The following is a 23,702-nucleotide window of genomic DNA, read 5'->3' on the forward strand; positions in this document are numbered from 1 at the left end:
TTGTAACAACATAGAACTCTTCAGAATAAAGAGAGAGCTTATCTTCCTGAACAATGCCTCTCAAACGTTTTAATGTGTTGTAAAGAGGATTATTTTAATTAATTGGTACAATTTCCTACCTTTATTATACATACTGTGATATCATAAGTCAGTCGTGCAACTGCACCTGATATAAATGTCCAATTTTCACTCTTAATCCTATGTCTGTAATTGCATAATAAGTAATAATGGAAAAAGTAATAATAATAAAAAAAATACACATATGAGCATCTCTGTTCCAAGGAAGTAACCACACCATGGTATGGGAGAAATAGCTGTGTATCATGGAGTGAGCACCTAGCAGAGAAGGAATGGCATGATACAGAATTTTAACACACTGGAATTACCTTCTTTGGTAATTCAGTAAGTGTGGTGTGTGTTTGACATTGCAATAACGGAGTTTGTGTCACCTCCTAAATATTGCCAGAAGCTGCATGTAATTCATCAAACAAAAAGAAAAGAAAGGTGCTGAAATTGTACTAGAATTTTCAGGTAGTTTCCAGTCTCTTTAGCCTTTTCTTTCCCCTTCTCTTTTATAGGCAGCCTTATTCTTATCATTGTAAGAATGATAGCCTGTCTTTGAAATGGCTCAAATGGAAGCACTGAGCAGGTAGAAAGCCACTTGCTATGTGCTTGAACAGCTCTCAACAATGCATAGCCATCAACAAAGTTGCAGTTTTGGAGGAAGGGGGGAAAAAAAAATGGAAAGTCTTTCCACATGCTCAGTGAAAAGTTAAGAAAATGTAAAGACTTTTATAGGCATGGAACATTGTTTTACTTTTAGGAACTGCTGTCTGTGAGTGAGCACATTCAGTATGCACAGCCATCCCTAGTGGATGCAAAACTCACCAAAACACCTCCTGTGTGCTGTGGTGTGTGTTCTGTACACAACAAACTCTGAAGTGGCATACCTGGCCTCTTTTTTCCCTATAGCTGACCACAAATAGTTGAAAGGAATTTGGAAGAATATGGCTGTCAACAAAGTGTAAAGTGGATTAGTACTAGCTGGAAGCAAATTATGAGTCTTTGCTCATCTGGCTGACCAAGAGGGGAATTCACCAGTCATGGAGAGGAATTTTTGTGTTTAATTTGTTCAGCTCTCAGGAAAAAAAGCCACACTGTGGGTGTTAAAATTAGGTGTCACTGTTGAAGAGTTGGTAGATGCCCTGCTTCCAGAGTAGTTACTGTGCTAAAAATGCTTATATGATAATCCTAAACCAGTTGTTAAACTAAAGACATAAATATCAGGGCCATTCTTACTCTGTGAATCAGGACCCATGTCTCTCACCTTCTTGTCCACCCAGTTACTGGAGTCATACTGGTTTCCAATGACTTTTTAGATTCCAGTTCCCAAGTACAGAAATCTGAGCATTGTCATTGCTGTGGTAACATTGACAGAAGATACAGTTGTTAACTATTCCTCAGTTTGGTTTTGCAAGCTCCTCTCTGAGTGTAATTGCAATGTTAATTCTCTCAGCCATTTTAATGACTCTGACACCACAGAGGATGAAGAGTTTCACTTGTATTCCTGCTGCAATTACTGAGAGGTTGTAGCCATTACATTAAGAAAAACTATTTGCTTTAGGTACTTGTCTGTGTATGGTTTTTTGAGAGTGGGAGAAAATACCATGTATTTACCAGTATGATAAAAGCTCATGGAGGTCAGGGGGTGTTCTGGAAGGTAACAATGAGTTCACTGACAAAGCGAGCTAAGGATAAATTCAACATTTGTTGCTGATGTCAGGAGTGGTTTTAGCTCAGCTCTGCATTAAGTGATGTTGGTGTGGAGGAGGTATCTCACAGACACACACATGGGATGGAATGAGGCTGATTTTAGGTAAATGGCACCACACACAGGTAGTGCTAGTGCCTAGCCTAAGTGAAAGGTCACTTAAATTGGTTTAGCCACAAGAAGTGGTAGAATAAAATATCTGGAACATTACACAGGGAAAGAAAAAAAAAAAAAAGGCAAGTAGCAAGGTGTAAAGGATGAAATAGCTATTTTACATAAGACTGAAATTACTTCACCAACAGAATTTGTTCCTTTTAAAAAAGACCCCTCTGCAGACTGAGGGAGGAATTAGAGGGTGGGGAAAGTGGAATTTGTTGTCTAAAAATACTTTCACAGATCAGTGAATATTTTAGCTTTTATAGGCTCACTTACCATTATGAAATATAATAGAACAATATTTTTTTCATTTTCTTAGTGCACAAGAACTATCAAGAGAATAAAAAATACTAGATAATAATAAACCAGCATAAATTTTCAGAATTGGGATAATATTTTTTTCCAACAGGTAGCTTGAATTCTTTGGCATTGCACAGCATTTTTAATAAAATAATGAAATATTAGAGATGGGTCTTTAAGGAAGCAGTTAGTTAATTTTACTTTTGCTCTATTCTCCCTTAATTTTGCCCCATCTTTCATTGCTAACTTTTATGTTCTGTGCCTTCTTATGCCCTCTTTTCTTTTAATGCAAAGTATTTCCTTGAAAAGGACTTCCATACAAGCACACAAAAGTATTCAGCTGCTTAATTTATCTTCTGACAAAATCCAACAACTCCATTCAGGATCAGAGTCCTTTTTTTTGCTCCTGACTAAAGAGGATGACACAGTCCTCTCTCTGTGAAGGTCGTGGTTTAAGTGCCTGATTTCCTGAATACTGTATGAAAGAAGGATGATGAACTTAGCTGTTATCAGCTACTTTGTGTGACGAAAGGTGCAAGATAAAGAGGAACTTTTCATGCCTGATCTCCTTTCATTATCTGTTGTGTTAAACTGCACTGAGCAGTCCCCGAGAAGCCCAATATTTAATGCATTGGCTATAGGAGCACTGGGCAATAGATTTATAAAGTGATATGGTAGACAGAGTTTACTTGCTGTAAATATGTATAATGCAAAGAAACACGTCCATTTATCACTTCCACCAGTATGAACTCCTGCAGTGCAAAAAGAAATTAAGGCAGCCATAGAAGGGGAAGTTTTGAGCAGGAAATATGCTTTCAGAGATGTATAATCTACAATGTCAGTTTTAAAGTTACAAAAATACCAATAATCACTAATGAAATGATTAAATGGTGAGACGTGATTTTTTTAAACTGTAGATAAATAGGAAAGAATAAACCAAAACTGAATTTAAGTGTTTATTATGTCTGGATGTTTCATAAAGTTGAAATCTAAAATACTGAAAATGGGAAGAGAATGCAAGTAATCCAAAGAATAGAGAGAATATTTACAACAAGATTGGTTTAATGTGTGTTTTCTTTTATGTTGTTTTCTTATTTTGATACATATATCTCATTTTTAAAAAATGTCATGTTTGCCATATAAAATCTGCCAGCTTAGTGATCTACAATTTCCTTCTAGGTTTAATGTCACTTCACTGTAATTTTTCTGTATTTTCAAAGAGTTTTGTTTTCTGTGCTCATTAAAGCAATCATTTCTTTGTCTCCAAAGGAATTTGTAAATGCTGGTTAGCACACTCCGACACCAGTACTTGCTAAGTTATTTTATTCTTCCTATTCTCTTCCAAAGGCATGTAGATATACTTCAGTTATTTAAAATACTTGTCTCGGTGCTCTCACATTTTTTAGTGTAAAATGTGAAGAAGGCAGAAGTTTCACACTGATACACATTTGCAGAACTGACCTTTGTGAAACTGTATTTATAAGTTCTCTGCATTTTCTTGTTCTTTTAGTCTTAAAAAGGTGCAGGGGATCCTTTGTACTATTCCTGTCATAAGCTATTACCAAGCTAATTTCTGATTTCAGGAAAAAATGAAGGTACAAACTAAAACTGTCAGATCCTCAATGAGAGCATGTACATGGGATACAAAGGTACCTCAAAAAGAGAACTTAAAATTCTCTCACTGTCTCCTGAGGAACATGAAATTTATTTTACTACTACCAATATTACTTTTTTCCTAATTATCACTGTTGAAATAGTAAACTGATATAGAAACTCTGAAATGTAATATATTCAGTATAAAAACATGTACAAAAATTTAAATATAGAAAATCAAATGCAGTCTTTACATTGCTAATAAGATTCTGGAATGGGAATTCACTCATCATTGAGTTCATCATACACATTTTATCCTGAGACTGCTGCAGTCTCTCAATTCTGATGACCTGTTTCACTTAGAGAAAAACTGACTTTTCCAATGTTCTAAATAAATATGACTCTAAATATAATTAAGAATATGTGGCAGCTATGTAAGAAGACACAATCCATACTAATTCATTCATGTTCAAATTCAAACTCCAACACATCTAACAATGGCCCACACAAAACTTGGTATCTGTCCCTGACTCAATTGTTACTCCTGGCATAATTAAGCTTGCCTCTGGCAATTAATCACCTTGAATGCCAACAAATACTGTATTTATCTTCATTAGCTTCCTGCATGAGAGCCTTTCCTTTATGCCACGGAACAGGAGCTCCAAACACTGCTTGGCTGCTGGAGGGACGTGGATTCCCTGGAAGGACACAGATTCCATGGAAGGCACAAAGATCCTATGGAAGTGACACAGATTCCATGGAAGTGACACAGATTCCATGGAAGGGACACAGATTCCATGGAAGGGACAAAGATCCCATGGAAGGGACACTGTGGGAGTCCAGGGCTTCCCTCTGGCTCCCTGGAAGGTCTGGGACCCTGGCAGGGGTCAGGAACCCCCTGGACAGAGCCCACAGAGACACTGGCTGTGATCTCTGTCCATGGAAAAGAGTTTTCAATCTTACAGGATGAATTACTGGCTCTGAGTGTTTGATATAAGTAATAATTAAGTGTGGCATGGGTGCAAAAGTAAAATTTTAGGATTCTAGATGAGGGGTCCAAAGGGGACAAGATGGAGGAAATTGGGTGTGCCTTGTCCTTTTTCTCCTTCTCCATGCCCTCCATGTCTCACTGTGGTGTTGTCATTTTTCTGTTGGTTCAGGCTGGGACACACTGTCCAACGTAGGTGACAGATATTGGCACGTTATTGTAAATGCAGCCCAGGGAGTTTCTGGTATTTAATGTTTGTAACATCCCACTGAGGGCAGAGCCCCACACGCTGCCCTGCAGGACAGAGCTGGGCAGGGCAGCAGAACATGTGAGAGATAAACAGAATAAACAACCTTGGAACCAGCACAGACCAATTATGGCTTCTGCTTTGGCAGCGGGGCTGAAAGACAGAGACTTTCTACAATCTCAGAATCATCAATACCTCAGATTCCGACAGGACACAGATGCCATGGAAGGGACACAGATTCCACGGAAGGGACAAGGATTCCCTGGATGGGACACAGATTCCATGGAAGGGAAGCAGATTCAGCCATCCCAGGGGCTGTCCCTCTGGGAGGGGGCCAAAGGCAGCCCCAGCTCCGAAGGGCACTCTGTGCATTAAGTGTGACTCCACAGCCGTAGGAAACCCAAGTCTATTTAAGACTATGATTTTGCATTTTCAGCTTCCTCATATATTTTAATGAAAGACAAACAGAATTATGGACAGTGCAAATTATTTTTCTCAAGTGAGAAAGAAAGGAGAGGATGCCAGGCTAATTTATTTGCTTTTGTTTGCATCTCTTTTTCCATGATTATCTTGACAAATGAGTTTACTAGCAGAAATGTTTGGTAAAATAATGAAGCAAATATTGTTAAATATTGTGATTATTCATGGCAGAACCTATAAGTCATGTTTCTCCAATTGGAAAAGAGAAATGTGTTGCACAACCTACATACCCATTCAAAAAGAGCTTGAATATTCAAAAAGCTCTGCTTATGAATGAATTACATAAAAAATTATGCATAGATATTATTCAGCAAACAGTTTGAACATATACATCAGAAAAACTAGTTTGTTTGGAAAACTTGCAAACACATAATGGAGCAAAGAAATTATTCATTATGAATTATTTGCACAGCATCTGTCTTACTTTCTCATGTTAATTGCCTCTGCTAAACCACATTTTCACCCCCTCAGTATGTAAATTTAAATGATTTTGCATATTCTCTGAATATCCAGTAAATGCAAGTTTCATTACCTTACTGCTTACATTTTTTTTCTCTCTAATTGTACTGGCATTTATATAATTTTAAAATTTGACCTACCAGCTTCCTGTAGATTGCAACCTTTTCCTCTGGATTCTGATTATTGCCTAAAAAGAAAAAAACACATATTAAAAAAATTAAACCCATGCACATTGACTGCATTTGTGAAAGATCTCATAAGGTATGTGTTAATTCCTACTGTATTTATAGAAGCAAGGGCTTGTTTTAATCACAAGATTTTAAATGTAATTATTATAAATCTAGGACATGACCCACAATTGATTGGAATTAACAGAGAGAAATATACTGACTTCTCAGAACCTACAGCAGACCTACAGGAACTGGGTGATTTATAATCATATCCTTATGTGCTTCCTAAGAGGTACCACTCTTGTGTAGAATTATTCATTCTACAAATACAAGCTGATACATCAGGTAGTCTGAATTCTTGTAAAAATATCTTTATTTTACCCTAAATTTTGTGAAATTTTGATTCTTAGACCACTGACTCATGTTGTCACTCTAAGAAATACCATGAGAGGAAAATGTACACATGGTATCCTGTCTTTTCTTTGCCATCACTTCATTACTACCAGCAGAAATAAGTGTCTCATACAAAATTGTCTGGTCTTAGAAAATAAATACAAGTTTAACCCTTCAGGGCTGTTAACATAAATGACCCCTGGCAAAATCTGTCCTCCTGGGTCACTGAGAATGGGCCAGCCAAGAGAAGCCTCAGGACTGTGTCTCCTTTATCAGCACACACTTTGTTAGAGACCTGCAGAAAGCACTCAGAAAGCCTCAGTGCTGTGCTTAGAAGCCAAGCTCTTTGAGAAGTACAAATACACACTTTTCTAATGGCATAAAAACTTGTTTGGTATTCCATCCTCAGTGTACCACAAAATGCATAACCCCTGAAATTATTGCTTCTATTTTATACTGAGGTTACAAAACACTGCTTTAACATGGGTAGAACTAAACATCCTTATTCATTTATTTGCTGTGGGCAGAAACCTGGCTGAATGCTTACAAGGAAGCGTTTTGCAACAGCCATTAGTCCTGTGCCAAGGCACAGGAAGCAGATGTTACTGCCTGCACATCTCTACTAAAAACTCAAGTTTTCTAGCATCCTAATGGATTACAACAGGGGAGAAGAAATTGGGATATAGTGTTATGATACAGTATTTTTGCACCAATATGAAATTTCACTAGCTTGTGCTCTAAAGGTATTTGTGGGTCATAACAGAATTTCTGCCCCAAGAAGTTCTGAGTGCAGCACAGAGACCTCAGCAGTATTTTCTGCTGATGATCCATCCAGCCTTCTGTGCTGTAATGCACCAGGCCTGGCTGTCAGATCACATCTGAAATGAGCAGCACCAATACAATTTTGGGCCTCATCTTCAGCAACTCATTTTTTTTGTAATATACCTTTAGGCTACTAAGCACATCTATAGGTTTCTCCTCAGGATAGGATATGTTGTCCTGTATGCTTTAGCAGTTCAGTGAGCTGAGCTGATTCAAATGAGCCTTGAAATGTTAAATACAACTTGTAATATCAAACGCTCTCATATCAAATAATTTTCTTCCCGTGGATCCTAGGGAGATTAAGGACTCATGCAGTGACTGAAAAGTCCACTAATTACATCAAATATCCCAGCACTGGCTATATCATTATCTGCTCACTGGAGGAATGGCTGGAAAATACAACTGCAGCACTTCTGACTTTATTTGTAAATCAAACTTATAAGGAGCATCTATCAGGTCCATATGGCAACAAGGGAATGTGAAATGCTGAGTAACTGTGTCAAAGTGAGACCAAAGCCTTTATGTACAATCTTGAGATGATGTTTTCTCTGTAACTGGTGTAGAAATTAATTTTTGGGTAAGAGAGCAAACTAAATGCAGTATGGCTGCACTTCAAATTTTCCTTCCTTCTGCTTATCTCAAAGCCCAGACAAAGAAGTTGTCTCTATTGTTTTTCTGGTTTTGCTTTCATATCTCCCACCAGTGTCTGTTTACAGCTTGCTTACCTTCCTTTCCTTCTCAGCTGAATTCACATGAAGTCTGGTTTGAATCATCCAAATTGCCTTCACCCAAACCACTCCTGTGTGTTCAGAATTGAGGAGTGGGAACTGTCAAGGCATTTGCTACTTCTTCCTCCCCCCACTTTGTTTGGCAGAGGCAGAAGAGACACTTAGAGAAGGGTGCTCATTTTCCCTGACCTCCTGGGCTTGCTCTGTTTGCCAGTGCAGCCCTCGTGTCCCTGTGCTGAGGCTGAGCTGGGTCTCCTGCCCTAATTCTGGCACCTTCTTACTGACACACATTTTTGTGCTATAATTAACTTAATTATCATATCATAAAGCAGCAGTATGATTTCGATCTATGCATTTCATGGTGGCCTTATAAAAACCAAATATTTTGAAAGGTAATTAGCAAGTAAGTCAGTGTGAAAACCAGGAGGTTGTGTTTTCCAGGACTGGCATTCTCATTGTAAATGAGTCACGCATAGATAGGATCAAATGGCTCTGGAGATGCTGCTTGAAAAACTCTGAGAATGGCAGTAGACTATAAGTGGGCAGACCTCAATGTTGCCAACAATAATTATATTAGCATATAGAAAATAACCCTTTCTAAAACACATTTATTTCAGGATCTTATTTCAAGAGAAAATGTGGAGTCTTGATACCTCTGTGGAACAACTGCTAACTACATAATGACAGTCACAGCATACAGAAATGAGTAGGGAGTTCTTTCATGGAAAGCATATTGTCATTTTCCTTGCACTGAAAGTCAAAGGCAATTAAAACATAATTTAATTAGAGAATATCTTATCAGCTGTAAAAAGTAAAATTGATTGATATGCAGTGTAGGGATAACTTGGCTGCTGCTATTTGTAAAGTGATGCTGAGGCTGACAAATTAGTCGCTTGGTTTTTTTATTTGATAATTTCATGTATTTTTATATTTTCTTTCACCACTGAAAGCATTTAATTAGCTAATGTTTGATTGCTCATTGTTTGGAAATGGAAAATGTTACAACTGTATTGTGATTTGAAGAGTTGTTGGCCTTGAGACTAAGCATCTTGCATGACTACATCCTGCTCTCTCATTACTAAAAATATTTATCTGATAATAGGATTTTTCCTATGATTATTTTTGTCTGTGTTACCATCCAATAAGATGTTTTAGTCTCCAGCTTAAACATCACATAAAGCTGGAAACAGGTCAGCATAGCTCAGAGCAGCTCCAAATCAGTGAGCAATCCCCTCACATGGAAGAATCCCTATCACTCACTCAAGGGCTGAATTTGGCCAGGCAAGGAGGAGCCAGTCAGAAGGGATGAACCCTGACAAACCAGCAAATCTATTGCTATTTTTAAAAAGCCACAAAAAAAAAGGGATAGCCTATTTATTTATTTATTTATTCGTAAAACATCCCTCTTCCATTCATTAATCCAGGATTTTGTTCTCAGTCATTACTTCAGTAAAGAGTTGCAGGGTGGTTGGAATTAATAAATATTAACAAAATATCCAGGTGTCGTTTTCTGTTAATTCTATTCTTTAGAAGAGGGAGAAATGTCATGACCTTGTGGTTTTTTTGGCTATTTCTAATATTTCTATTCTGCTAAGAGAATATAAGCAGACTAATGTCCATATGGATTCCAAATTAATGCATTACTTCCCTCAGAATGAGCACTTCTACAAGAAAATCCTAGGATACTTTCAAAGAACTGGTAAATAAATTAATTAAATAAATAAAGTTATAAATTAAAGGAATAGTTTAAATTAGATTCAACACTTGGCTAAAACCAGATGCCAGTGCTTTAGGGATAGGATTCCTGAACTTTGTAATGCCTCTGTCCATAGAACTTCTACTGCATTTGTAGAGATTAACTGGGTAAAGTAAGAGACTAAAATAATATCTTTGAGGTGGATTTTTTGTTGTTGTTGTTTGTGTGCAGTTTTTGGTTTGTTTTCTTTTTAAAGGTTTCAGGTCAGTTTGGGTTTTTTCCCATACAGAAATCCATTCTTCTTGGGTCTACCAAAATATTTTTGGAGTTTGGCAGCTGTGGTTTTTCCCTGCCAGGAAAATCTCTATGGAGGCATTTTTTCCTGTGAAGCCCAGTTTTCTATGCGGGCTAACTTCTTTCAAAGTGGAGACCTATAACAATTGAATATGATTAATAAGGTAATTTCTGCTTTACTCAAGAAAAGGATATCAGTGCACATGTACACCTTTTTATATTAGAATCAATTTCAGAGGATAGGTTTTCATATTAAATAGGTTATGAATAAGAATGGTCTCATTTAGATGCAAGAAAATATACAGAATTCTGTATAAATATTCTAACAGTCTGAGAAGGGAAAATAATTTGAAGAAGTAATTCATTAGGTCTGACTTCACAGTGATACATTTAATTAAAAAATAACTAAATCAATTAGTTGTTTCTCAGATTGTTGGATACAAGTGCTCTCAGATATAGCAGGTGTTATGTATATGTATAAAAGACGCATAATAGATATCATAATAATGCAATTGCTTCTATGTGAACAGGTGTTTAGGAGCTGGTTGAAAAAGATTATTTCATTTGAAAAAAATCACACAAAAAGCTGTAAAAAACCAGCATCATGTTACTGGAGACTCATAAATACACTGTTAGACATGTATATTAACTACACAGTCTACTGTCATTGAAAATGTCCCTGCTCAGGCCAGGGGAGTGGCCTTAGACGACCTTTAAAGGTCTCTTCCCACCCAAACTATGTGATTATTCTCTGATTCTCTGAACTAATACCTGAGATTAATTTAAGCGTTTGTGAACAAAACCACTGAGAAAGGCTTTAGCTGCATCCAAAAGGAATGTTTAATGAAAAGCCATGCATTTAGTAGGTTAAAATATTAAAGAAATAAACCAGGAATTAGTTATTTCACCAATTAAAAGTAATTAAGCAATAGTTGCACAGCCTAATAAAATATCTCTGAGTTTTTCTGCTTATTATAAACATTTCTGTACTTCACATAATTTGTACTGTGAATTTATTAAAAATACCTGAAAGCAGTAGGTTTGCTAAAAAGGCATGATCACCTTTAAATAAACAGCAAAACAACTTCTCAGAAGTGATGGCAGGCACGAGCCGTGTTCACAAACTGTTAGCTCCCCTCCAATTAATTTTACAAGATGCTTAAAGCTCTCCTGCTCATCAAACCTTCCCCAGCCTGTGCATGAAGGTGCCATTGTTTTCCTTATTGCTGTTGAAAATATTGTACTGTTGAATGAGGGTGTAAAAAATTCAGAAAAAATGCCAGTTTGTGGAATTAATTTCGTGCTTTCACATGACTGGGGCTGGGTTCTGCCACTGCATCCACAAACAGCCTCACCACAGGTGCTCACACCAGCAGGCTCAAGTGTCTGCAGGAACACAAACTGTACTGTGAGGGAGAGAGTGAGACTCCTAATTTAAAAGATCCAGCCGTATTTTTGAGTCTTCATTACCTTTACAGGGAGTAAAGAGCAGCTCTAAGCCAGCCAGCAAGATAAAAGCCTCCTCTCTTCAGTTACAAGGAGATCTATAGGAGGGATATCTGCTCTTTGCTTTATTATTTTGTGGGTTTTTTTTATGGGGAAGATAAGGAATATCTTGAAGAACACATTACAGGAATCATATTTACTGAAATAGTTTAACTTTATATATTGATGATCAAAAATATTTTTGTTTAGCCTAAAATTTCCCCTGGGGAAAAAAAAAAATGATTATGTGATGTATGTGATGTAAAGACATTTCTCCTAAATACATATTAAAGAAGAATTCACTACAGACAAACAATAAATTCTGGGAATGCAATTCTCTAACAGCCTGGAGGAGATGGCTGTTTAAAACAAGAGTGATTTAATGAGCCAATATACATCTGAGAAGCAGAAGAATGCTGGCAATGTCCACCTTGGTGGCAGCAACCACACAGTCCAAATCTGTGTTTGCCCAAATCTCCCTTTCCTGTTTAAAAATCCTTCTCAAATAATTTGATGCTAGCAGGAGCCTGTCAGATGTTGTTATGAATTACATAGCATAAAAAAAAAAAAAAGACTGGGAGGAAGGCTCTGCATGGTGAAAGAATGTGTTTTGAGTATATAATGGTTTTTTTTTGAAAATTGCAGAACCATTGGGTTTTTACTAATGTGACCAGTTTCTTAAAAAATTGTTATCTTCCTAAATCTTCCTAAAAAACGCCCTGCAAATAAGAAACTAGGCAGGCGGCAATATATTTTGATGCATATTTCACTCAGAAGAATCCCAAAGCCTGACACAAACACTGCTGATCATGGCCTGCTGTAGACGCAAGGATAATTTCACTGCTACTGAGAGGAACTTGGTCCCACGCTCCCAATGGCAGGTTTCTAATAGAGTACAAGAAATCCTCAAAAGTTCTTTTAGGTAATGGCAGACCTGACTAAAATGGTAATGGACTTTTGGCCTAGAAACTCAATATAAAGGCAAATAGAGAAGAGGTGTGTTAGTCAAACAGAAGTTATTGGGCTCAGAACAGAGTAAATGGATGAAATGACAGATGTGCTGGAGAGAAGGTCAGGTTACGCAGTGTAATGATCCCCTTTGGCCCTCAGCAGGTGATCCTGGGAAACCCTGCTCCTGCTGCCAGTCTGCAATTCCTGCACCCCTACTGATTTATTTGTGAGGCCATACACAGTAATGATACCTGTGCCTGATTACTGACAGCATCTGGCCATGCATGCTGTCAGTAACAATGTGTTTAAGTAGAATTATGACTTGCGTGTTTTTAATTTCACGGCACGATCAAGGCCTAAGGAGGAGAACAGGCATATTAATTTCCTAAAGGGAAAGCATAAAGTGCATTTTTGTTCACTGTTTCCCACCACTGGTATTACCAGTGCAGCTTCTCTGCAGCAATAAAAGAGCTGGAACAGAAAAGTCCCAGGAGCTGTTACTGAAACATCAAAAATCTGTGGGTTGTTTCAGAGACCTCCAACCAGCACGGTGCTGCGTGCTAACATTCACATCACAGCTCCCACTAAGGAGGGACTGCTGAGGTCACTGGGAATTTTGACAAAGAGAAGTCCATTCATGTGTTGATGAATGATGATTTACAGATTATCTCCATGCAAATCAAATTTTTACAAAGAAATCAAGCAGTGTCATAAAGTAAAATGAGAGTTCAGAGCTCATCTATTTCTAATTCTGATTCCTGACTCTGTAAAATGGACATTTATTGTGTACTTCATAAAAGGATGCAGTTGGCTTTTTGCTTTCAAGCAACATTAAGAAAAAATGAAAACTAGTAAATTACGGTATAAATATCCTGGTGGAGACCTAACTCTAAAGTATTGCAGCCTCACTGAGCCTATGTTCTACATACATTCAATTTATTTTATATGCAAATTACAAAACTTGTGTTTAAAGAAATCTGTGTCATACAAATTTGTAATATCAAATATTAATTTTTGAAAACAAAATGCAACTAAAAATCCATCTTAATATACAGAAGGCAAAATCTTGCATTTATATTATATATATATACTTCTGCTCTTACAAATATTTTGGGTGTTGAGTTTTCAGAGATTCCCCTCATTATCCAATTTTCAAAATAAAATTCTGAAAGATACCTGTAGCTGTTCACCAGGATATAACAGTTATTTGTATTCCATTCCCCACTTTTTTCTGTAATAATAATGATATATGAATGGAGAAAAAAGCCTTCAAATATACACCAGAAAGCATACCAGCCCCTGACTAAATAAAGTCAGGAAAACTAGTTTTACTTCCTAAAACTTTAAGGTCTCCTATTACAAATCTCCATGTTCAATTGTATTAATATCATTATTTGAGCCAGAAATATTGCTTTAGCAGGTAATCTGTCCAATAACATTTTAAAAATCCCATAAAGGGGATTTTGGTTAAGAGAAAGTGTTTGCTATACATATTTTATTGCTATTCTGTCAGTTTCTGGTTTGTTATTCTTAAAAAGGTTTTTTGGCTTTGCTTAGTCTTCACCTATTTGCTGTTCATTAGTCAAAGCAAATAACAAATTGGAGTCACGTGATAATGTCAAAGCTGACTACAGGATAAGTAAAATTATATAAATGACCACTGGGGCATGAATTGTAAGTAACCATGAAACATAAATACACATGAACGGATGAAGATAGGTTATGTTTGTGTCAAAATGCACCAAAAGACTCACACAAAAGACTCAGTGAAACCAACAGCTAGGAATTTTACAAGTTTACCAATATGTTACCCCAACAAAAAGTACAATTTTAAAAATAGTTATTTTCTTTTGGCATATTCTAAATAACACCATGTTACAGTAAAAACAGCTCACTTAAATATTCTAATATTTAATAAATGAACTAAACAGTGTTTCCCAGTGACTGGTCAATGGCCTGTCATTCTGTTTACTTGGCATTTCCAAAGAATTGCTCAGGTATTTTATTCATATGTTGAAAGTTGCAAGTGGTAACTATTTGACTGGAAAAAATCCTACAGAGTAAAAATCACACAGATTAGGCCTTTACAGGTTTAGTTTCACAGTTTAATAAGACTTTACAATTATAGTAGCAATGAAAATAGGCAAGGTAAATAAGTTTCTGAAATAGTAGCTTTGGTTAAACCAGCAAACATTTGTTTAAGAAGTTGAGGAGTGTGCCAGAGGCTTTAGAGAAGTCCAGATAAATATCATCTGTAGCCCTTCCCTTGTCCACTGATGTACTCACTCTATCAGAGAAGCTCAAACAATTCTTCTGAACTTTATGAAGGGATAATTAATTTTGAATTCTGACATCTCACCATGTATGTCTGCCTCTCAGTAGGTAGGTGAAAGGACAGAAACAGCATGGCAATTCCAGGAGAAAAGCAAGAGCTATCTCAGCCCCAGTGAGCCCCTGCCTGCAGAGCCCCTGTCCTGCTCTCAGGGATGCTCACAAACCCCCAGCCTGCCCTCTGTAGGTTTCTCTGTGTGCTGTAGGTTTCTAAAGCAACAGTCTTGGTCCTGGTTTGGATTACTGCTTTCTTCCTGCACGTTCAGCTGTGACTGTAATACTTCATGGCTGGAACATGTGAAAGCACATGAGGAGAACCAGAGGGGAGGGCAAAAATGAAAAGCATGTCTGATACCCTGAGGCATCCTTTGCTAAGGGACTGCTGGCACACCATGGCCCTTGGTGGTCTCTGCAGGCTATTTCTTGTTGAAGTCTAGCACCAGGAGGATTTTCATTGCAAGTTTTTCCAGGAATGTTTTCAGAGATAGTAGATACTTCACTGAATTTCATATTAACAAGCTATGATATTAAATAAAGTACTGAAAATCTTAATCAAAGTTATGAGTATCAACAAGAAGCAAAGTAGCTGATAGATTAGCTGCTGAAGAAAAGTTTTCTATGATTAATTATATTATAGTGCACTAATTTAGTTTCCCCAATCTATAACTTCAAATATCTATACTAATTAGTTGCCAACCTACAATATAATAAATGAGATAATGAAATAAAGATGTTTTAAATATCCATTTCTATTACATGCACAATTCGAAGCATGTTAAAAGATGAATTCTGATTATTTTTTATTAAGGATATATTAGCATATCATTATGTACATGAATGCCACATAGAGAATAATGTTCAATTACTAAATCCACAGGAATTTGAAAATAAAACAAAATACTGCACATTAGATGGAGGCTGGCATGGGTTAAGTTTACAGAGACATCACACCTTTCTCCATCACATTTTCACCTGCTCGTGTGATGCACAGTTTTTCTTTGATGGAAAATTCCTTTGGGTCTTCTTGGTGTAAAGTTGTTGGTGCTTGCAGCAAAATTTGCGGAGAAAGTGGTGAGCAGAGAATGTTTTCACTCAGTTGTAAAACCAGAGAAATATCCACAGCATTTTTCACAGTTCATGAAAGGGACCATCAATTTCTGTTAGCTTTGTTCAATTTGGGGACAAGTTACACAAGCTTATTTTCTTCTATGAATTTGGTTGGGGGAAAGAAAAGAGCTATTTTGTGAATTTGTTTTAGAAAACTGAGCTCTTAGGTTCCAAATTTGGACTGAAGGAATTGTAATATCCCCCATGGAAGCTGAAGAAACTCTTACAGAGCCTTGGAGTGAGCAGTATTATTCATTTTACTGAAAGCAGTGATGACAGTCAAAGCTCAAGCAGTGTGGCTTGTTTTGTATATCAACCTTGCATGTTTTCCTGTCAGCTTTGTAGCTTGTCATCCACAGCTTTGCCTCCAAATAGCATGAACTCTGAGGACAGCAAGCTGAAATGAAAGACTCACTGCTTCCTGTAGAGAAGCAGCAAGGCCACCAAGGAATAGCAGAATATCTGTTTATGCCACTTCATGTAGCCTAAATTGTGGAAAAATATTTCATTACTAGTAGAAACATATTACAATTCTGTTAATGGTAGCATAATTTGTTGTTACTATTTGGAGTGAATCTGTGAGTAATCTAGCTCCTATAACAGACGAAATCATAAAAGAAAATACTAAATGCAAAATCTGATCTACAAAAGCAAAGACTGAGCTGGAACAGCTGCAATAGCTTATTATAAATACTTGTCAGAATTGTTCAGCTCGAGCAGTGTTCGCCAGCTGGAGTGCAGTTGTTCTGAGAGGGAGGTGAGCTACCCCTCCTCTCCAAGTGGAGAAAGGACGCAGCTAAGTGAGCAGAAATGCACAAAATGCCCTGGTATGTCACTGCTGGAATTATTCTAGAGACAGAAATGCACAAAATGCCCTGGTATGTCACTGCTGGAATTATTCTGGAGACAGAAATGCACAAAATGCCCTGGTTTGTCACTGCTGGAACAATTCTAGAGACAGAAACGTTCCCCCTCTCCAGGCAGTGCTGCCTGAGCAGTGCCCGGCCAGGCTGGGCACACACGGGGAGCTCAGGCTTCTCTCCCTGCAATCCTTCTAGAAACTTCATCAGCTGGTGGGCTTGTTTTCCCTCCTACAGGTGTGAGCTGTGGATGTGTGGTCAGTGCTACTGTCTGGGTAGAACCTGCAGAATTTTCTCCTCATTCTGCCAGGGCTGGGAATTGTACCTGCCCTGAGCAGCTGCATTTGTGACAAGTCACATCCCATTACACCCCACTTGCAACTTACCCAGTCAGGTTAGCACGGAGAACATGAGTTTGCAAGGTAATAAAGATTTGTATCTGTGAATTGGAAAGGAGATACAAACATCCACCGATGTTCAAAATAAGTGCAAAAGGGCTTTTTCATTAATTAAAGCTGACATACACGAAGTTCATTAGTCTGAAGCTCTATAGCATGTCACCATTATGTTAGAATCATTTCAAATATGCTGGAAACACAGCGTGAAACTAAGTTCACACAGACTTGCAGTTATACTGGTCAAACAGCACTAATCAAACTGTTTTATTTCATGTTTGATCTAAAGCCCATGAGAGTCTGACTACTGCATTCTGTGGGCATAGAGTTCAACCCTTGATGAAACTACTTGATCCTTGTATGATTCCATTACTTATGTTACTTGCTGAATATATTATTTCTTACATAATTCTTTACAAGAAACTATCTTTAAGTAACTTTACAAGTAACTTAAACAAGTTTAAGGTAGAATGCCTAAAGAACTGAGACCACTTGTTGTAGTTTTCAACTATTTCAAATCCTGTTGATTAGTGCCTCCCTTCTTTCCTAGTATCAGGAGGAAAGAAGAGGTTTTCAGTTACAAGAAGTATTTAGGTACAACTGAAAGACTTCTGCATGCTCTTATCTACAATGCATCACATCTCTTATTGTTCATTTTAGAAATGCTATTTTAGTCACTGGTGTTTTATTCAATTAACTGCTGCAGTGTGGCCATATTTTACTGGGAGCTGTAGGTACCCAGCACAGGCATGCATGCCAGCAGAAAGGTGGTGTTTGCTCTTGTCACTGCATGTGCCTTTGGTCAGTTTGATCATCGTCACACAGAATCAGACACTGGCTGAGGTTGGCAGGAACCTCTGGGGACCATCTTGTCCCTGCTGAAGCAAGGCCACCTCAGAGCTGTTGCCCAGGACCATACCTGGACAACTCCTGAATGTCCCCAGGAGTGGCCACCCCCAGGTCCTGCAGGGACCCTGCTCCAGTGCCCAGTGTCCCCACAGTGACCCAGAGCCCCCCGTGCTTCACTTGGTGCCCATCGCCATGCGCCTGCCACTGGAGCATCACCAAAGGAAGCCTGGCTCCATCTTCCTCACAGCCTCCCTTGTGGAGCTCCCACACATCCTGAGAGCCCCAGGCCTTCCTTTTAACAGGCTGGACAGTCCCAGCTCTCCTGTGCAGATGGTTCTGCCCCTCCAGCACCTTCAGCACCCTTTGCTGCACTCTCTCCAGTATCTCCAGATCTCTTTTCTACTGAGGAACCCAGAACTGGACACAGTGCTCCAGATAGCACAAGGATAACATTTACTCACAATAATACATAAACTAGTACTGTTACTGAATTATGAGAACTTATAGCTAAAAAAAAAAAAAGGAAAATTGGAGTAAAATATTTGTACGTACAGACACAAAGGGAATGAGATTTCAGGTGCATAACTGAGTAAATGAATGCAGAGAACTTTTTGCATGCTAAACAATAGAATAGTAAGCATATCTGTGGTGGAGAGGATGAAACATGGCAAACCATCCATTAATAATTATCTATTTTCCTTGACAAATGTCTAATTATTCAGCAGAATAATTTAATGTTCTGTATTAAGCTAAGAGGCACACAAATTAAAATACCCACATCAATGGGCTCTGCTCAGTATTCCCTGCTCACTCCTACCAAAACATTCACCAACCTCAGCATAGAGTTTTCTTGATATCAGCTAGCAATATTTCATACCCAGCACATAAGCCCTTAAATCTCTAAAGTTGATTTTTCTACCAAACCACAAAATTGTCTTTGTATGATTTTGTAAAGAATCCTCTCTGTACACATACTTTACCTCTTACATATTCCAAGATGTAACTCAATTAAAGCTGAAGAATAAAAATATCACATTTTAGGGCAAAGCAAAAAAAAAAAAAAAATCACTAAGTCTTTATTAAAGACACCCAAATAAAGCCAATGAATATTTCAGGTGAAATAGGAGTTTGAATTGAAAGCCCATGGAAACCCTTAAAAAGCAGCTGCTTTTCAAGCAGCCATAAAACCAGAGAAAAACACTTCCAGGCAAAGCAGCAAGCCTGTAAGGGAGAGAGGAGATCTACTGAATGAACAGCAACTGAAAGGAGCCACTGTGTAGAAAAGTGGCATTGCAGAATAGTTAAATGACAAGTCTGTAAAGCTTGACCCAAAAAATATATATAAAAAAATAAATACCTCAAAAGCTAATGGTCCATAATGCTTGATGCCAACAGGATGAAATCAAGTAAAGGAAAGTGATGAAACGAGGATCAATGAAAAATTACTGCATGGTCTTAATTTTAGGAAAATAAAGACAAGGAGGATTTAGCCACACTAGAGGATCATGTACTGATTAACAGCAAATTGGTAACTGCAGTAGCTTGGAAGTTAACAGCACTGAATAATAATGAACTTAAAAAGTAAGTAGCTAAACTTCTCACAAGGTATGCTATTTCTTTTTATATCTCCAGGGTAAAATGGAGAGGGTAAAAATGTTCCTGTCTTAAAAAGTAAGACAAGCAAAGTCTGCATCAATATCAGATAACAAACAAACAGAGCACTTGAAGGACATGTATTCATCAAACACCAGAACAATGCTATGAGAGGATCAAACATCTTTAATTTCCAATTTACTGTATGAAATGCAGAAGCATTCAGTTGGAACATGCAGAGATCACATTCCACATTCTCTAACACATTACGTGCCAGCAGAGTTAGCTATGAGTTTGCTCTAAAAAATATGTGTGGTTTAAGTTGCACAATATCTACATTTACTTCCTAATCCTTTTGGTTTTTTTTTCTTTCCTCAGCTAAGATCAGCTTCTGCTTGATTACTGTAGAAAATGGATCTAAATGACTGTATGATTTTAACCATAACTGAGATTAGTTGGCAATGCCACCCCTATCATGGGAAAAGGAGAAGGGAGGGTTATTAGAAACCACACTTTTATCCTAAGCTTTTTCTGCTTTTTGTGTGTGTCTATAATGAGGTTTTCACGTGTTTGTCAAAACAATGCAGCAACAACCTTTCATCACTTTCTTTCATTGTGGAATCTGATAATACTTTACATGCTTTGAGTCTCCATCTGGAGCAGTGTGTACAGTAGTGCTTTCTCCCTAAAGGCTGGATTCAGGGAAGGATTTCCACCTGGTTTGTAAGGGTTTCACTAGACAGGAGGGCAGAGGTTTGGGTGTGAGTATGTTTAATTTGATGCTCAAGGCAGCCCCTCTCGGGCAGCCCCTGCCCGCAGGGAGGTGACAGCCCTGGGCAGAGCCACCTCCCTGCCTGCCTGCTCTGGCTCTCAGGAAATCCACCTGAGAATGGGGTATGCCAGGCTCATCCCACTGCCCTCACCACTCACAGCCCTCTCCTCACACACTGCATTTTTACCCAGGAACCCTTTAACACAAAGCACAGTGCAGAGATGTGAGAGCTGAAAGGAAAGGCTTCCTGTGCTACAGCCCATGATACTTCTGGTGCCCCTTCCCACCTGTGGAATAGGGCTTGAATCCCTTCTGCAGCATGGCAGAACCTCAGCTGGAGTGTGAGAGTGACTTGATTGAAAAGACCATGAACTCAGGCTCTCCATTTCCTGGGAGAAAGCTCTGGTTTTAGCAGATGAAGGTATTGTAGACATAATAAATTAAGGGTAGAAGCAAAACCTGCAGGAAAAGTAATTCTCTTTCTAAGGCTAATTGAGGTAGTGACACCAAACCGCCCTGTTTTCAGCTCTGGAGATCTGTTGGAAGGCAGGATGGGCATTGGAACTGATACCATTGCCTTCCAGTGGGCTCCAAATTGATATGGGGTCTGTCAGAGCATCTGTCAAAGGCAGAGCTAGGAAGGGAGACAGATCAGCCCCAAATCATAATTCCATTCCCCCTTCCAAATCATTATACACCATCATCTCTAATCACCTCCAGGCCAGTGATGAGCATGCATGAAGCCCACTTATGCAGACTGTGTTAATTATTGTTACACATCACACTGCAAGGTTACACAAGATATATGGATTCATGTATGGCAAAGCTCCACATCAAGGCACAAACATTCATTTGACAGTTGCAAGTTTGGTTTTGGTTTTTTTTTTTTTGTTTTTTTTTTTTTTTTTTTGTTTGTTTTTTGTTTGTTTTTTTTTGTTTTTTGTTTTTTTTTTCTTGTTTGTTTTTTGTTTTGTTTTGTTTTGTTTTTTGAGGTAAGCATAATTTAAATATAATTTTTTAAGACCATGGCATGCTATCCTAACAAGCCTGGGAAAATACAGCACTGTCCAAGGGACTGTCTGCTGCCCATCATAAGGGCAGCACTTGGCTAAAACCCATCTGCCTGGGAGCTGGGAGGATGAGCCTGCAGAAGGGAGGGTACTGCTTGCCCAGCTTTGCCCAGGAGGGTTCCATGTGTGCAGAACAGCCCTGAGCTCCCAGGCAGCTCACACTGTAGGGACAGCTGCCTTTGGGGCAGTTTGCTCTCTCACTCAGGTACCAGAGGGGCAGAACCCCCCCTTAGAAAGTAGGAGAGGGGCAGAAGCAACTGAAACAACCTGCAAAGTTTTGCACAGCCTGAGCTGGGGTTATCAGGAAAGCGTTTTTTGATTTATATTGCTCTACTTCTTACAAGTTCATTACTGAATATAACACTTAGATTCTATTTTTTGATATGAACAATAACTTATTTCTTAGCCAGTCTCTCCTGAAGCCAATAACTATTGTCTCTTTTGTAAACTGCAGCTCCTCTTATTGCCAGTTATATGTGATTTGGGGAAATGATTTAAATGACAAAATGCTAACTTGCAACAACAAAAGAAATGACACAATATAAACTAAGCTTTAATAACTAAAAAGATCTTTAATTAAAATTACTTTCTATTCAGGGGCTCTAGTTTTCTTTAACCAGCTGCCCTATGAAAGTTATTACCTAAAGTTTTCATTTTCCCAGTACACAGCTGCAGAAAAGATTTTATTCTGCTGAATGAAGGGCTGAACAACAGCAAGGACAAAGCTCACTTAAACTAACAGTGGAGCCGTGGCAAAAGTCATAACCTTCTGCTGTCTTAGGGGAAGCACACTTTCTGAATATAATCTCTCTGATTATGCCTAGTATGCAAAATGCAGTTTTATAGCTGCAGCTCAAATAGATTTCAGTATTACCACTGAATACTAATCACTGATGCAAAAAACGTACAGCTCCCTCAAGGCATTTCAAAAATCTTGATTATTTAATCAGTGCTCTTGATTTATAAGGCGAACTGGTTGATGACTACCAAAATGTGACACATTGGACACTATCCAGATGGAATGCCAGTTTTCATTTGAGGTTAAAGAGGTAAAACTCTACAAGAGAGGTTTTCCAGTACCCTGGACCAGAGCTAGAGTTATATCAGATGATAAATAAAACCTGGCAGTTAGGCTTGCACATAATATTAAAACAGAAACGTCACTGAATTGTCAGTTGTAAAATGAAATAATCAACTTTCTTTCTGATTTTTCTCCATTTCCACTATGGACTTTTTATTTATTTTATTTCTTCCATCTTAATGTCCTCTTACATTTTTAAACAGCATCACTTTACTTTTTTACAAATACGTAAGTGGTGAGTGCTGCCTTTTCATAAGCACTTATTTCCCAACCAGCTGGATGCAAAATTTGAACAGCTCAGTTCCTTTTCTCTATAAGCACGTATATAAATATATGAATTTCAAAATATTTTTGTGCCTACATCTCTATAGGGAAACATAGGCTTAGGTATATATAATAATAATTTAAACTCCTGCCCTAAAGAGCAATAGAATTGCCAACATTTTTTAAGAAACTGATGCATGAGTTATATTAATTTCTGAACAGGTTTACTTCTGAGTTGCTTGTGCTTTTATAGCCCCATGCTCATCTTTAATTGTCACCGATGATTTTCTGTAATAGAAGGATTCCATATGAAATTTCCAATGTTTTTTTTCTATTAAGATTTCAAGGAGCAGAATGACTTCAGATTGAGACAGCAAAGAAATAAATTCCTCTTTAGAACATCTTTCCAAGCCAGGCCCCTAGGAGTGAGCATCACTTTGGGGACAGGGTTTTGTGGATATAGAGGCCAAATGTTTCAAACTCATCTTGAAGGTGTGGCCATTGCTGGAAGCAGTGACCAACACTTGTATTCAAAGCAAAGTCACAACTACAGAGAATTATTTTACCCAAATCCATATTGGTGCTGCAGGTGGGCAGCAGCAGTGAAGCACCCAGAGGTGGCAGGGGAGCATCCAGAGGTGGCAGGGAGAACCCAGAAGTGGCAGTGATGTACCCAGAGGTGGCAGGGGAGCACCCAGAGGTGGCAGGGGAACACCCAGAGGTGGCAGTGAGGTACCCAGAGGTGGCAGGGGAACACCCAGAGGTGGCAGTGAGGTACCCAGAAGTGGCAGGGGAGCACCCAGAGGTGGCAGGGGAACACCCAGAGGTGGCAGTGAGGTACCCAGAG

At 38.3% G+C, this 23,702-nt stretch overlaps 1 protein-coding gene across 4 annotated transcripts in view; it reads right to left on the reverse strand.

The window, feature by feature from the left end:
* Nucleotides 1–23,702, reverse strand: part of TENM2 (teneurin transmembrane protein 2) — a 1,518,527-nt gene that overhangs the window by 619,482 nt on the left and 875,343 nt on the right. For all 4 annotated transcript variants that reach the window (XM_085591001.1, XM_085591002.1, XM_085591003.1 and 1 more), the window contains one exon: nt 6,135–6,181. The gene's annotated coding sequence lies outside the window, so the exon portion shown is untranslated. The remainder of the gene's footprint in view (nt 1–6,134; nt 6,182–23,702) is intronic.

This window comes from Lonchura striata, chromosome 13 (assembly GCF_050655825.1).
Source record: "Lonchura striata isolate lonStrDom1 chromosome 13, ASM5065582v1, whole genome shotgun sequence".
NCBI classification, from domain to species: Eukaryota; Metazoa; Chordata; class Aves; order Passeriformes; family Estrildidae; genus Lonchura; species Lonchura striata.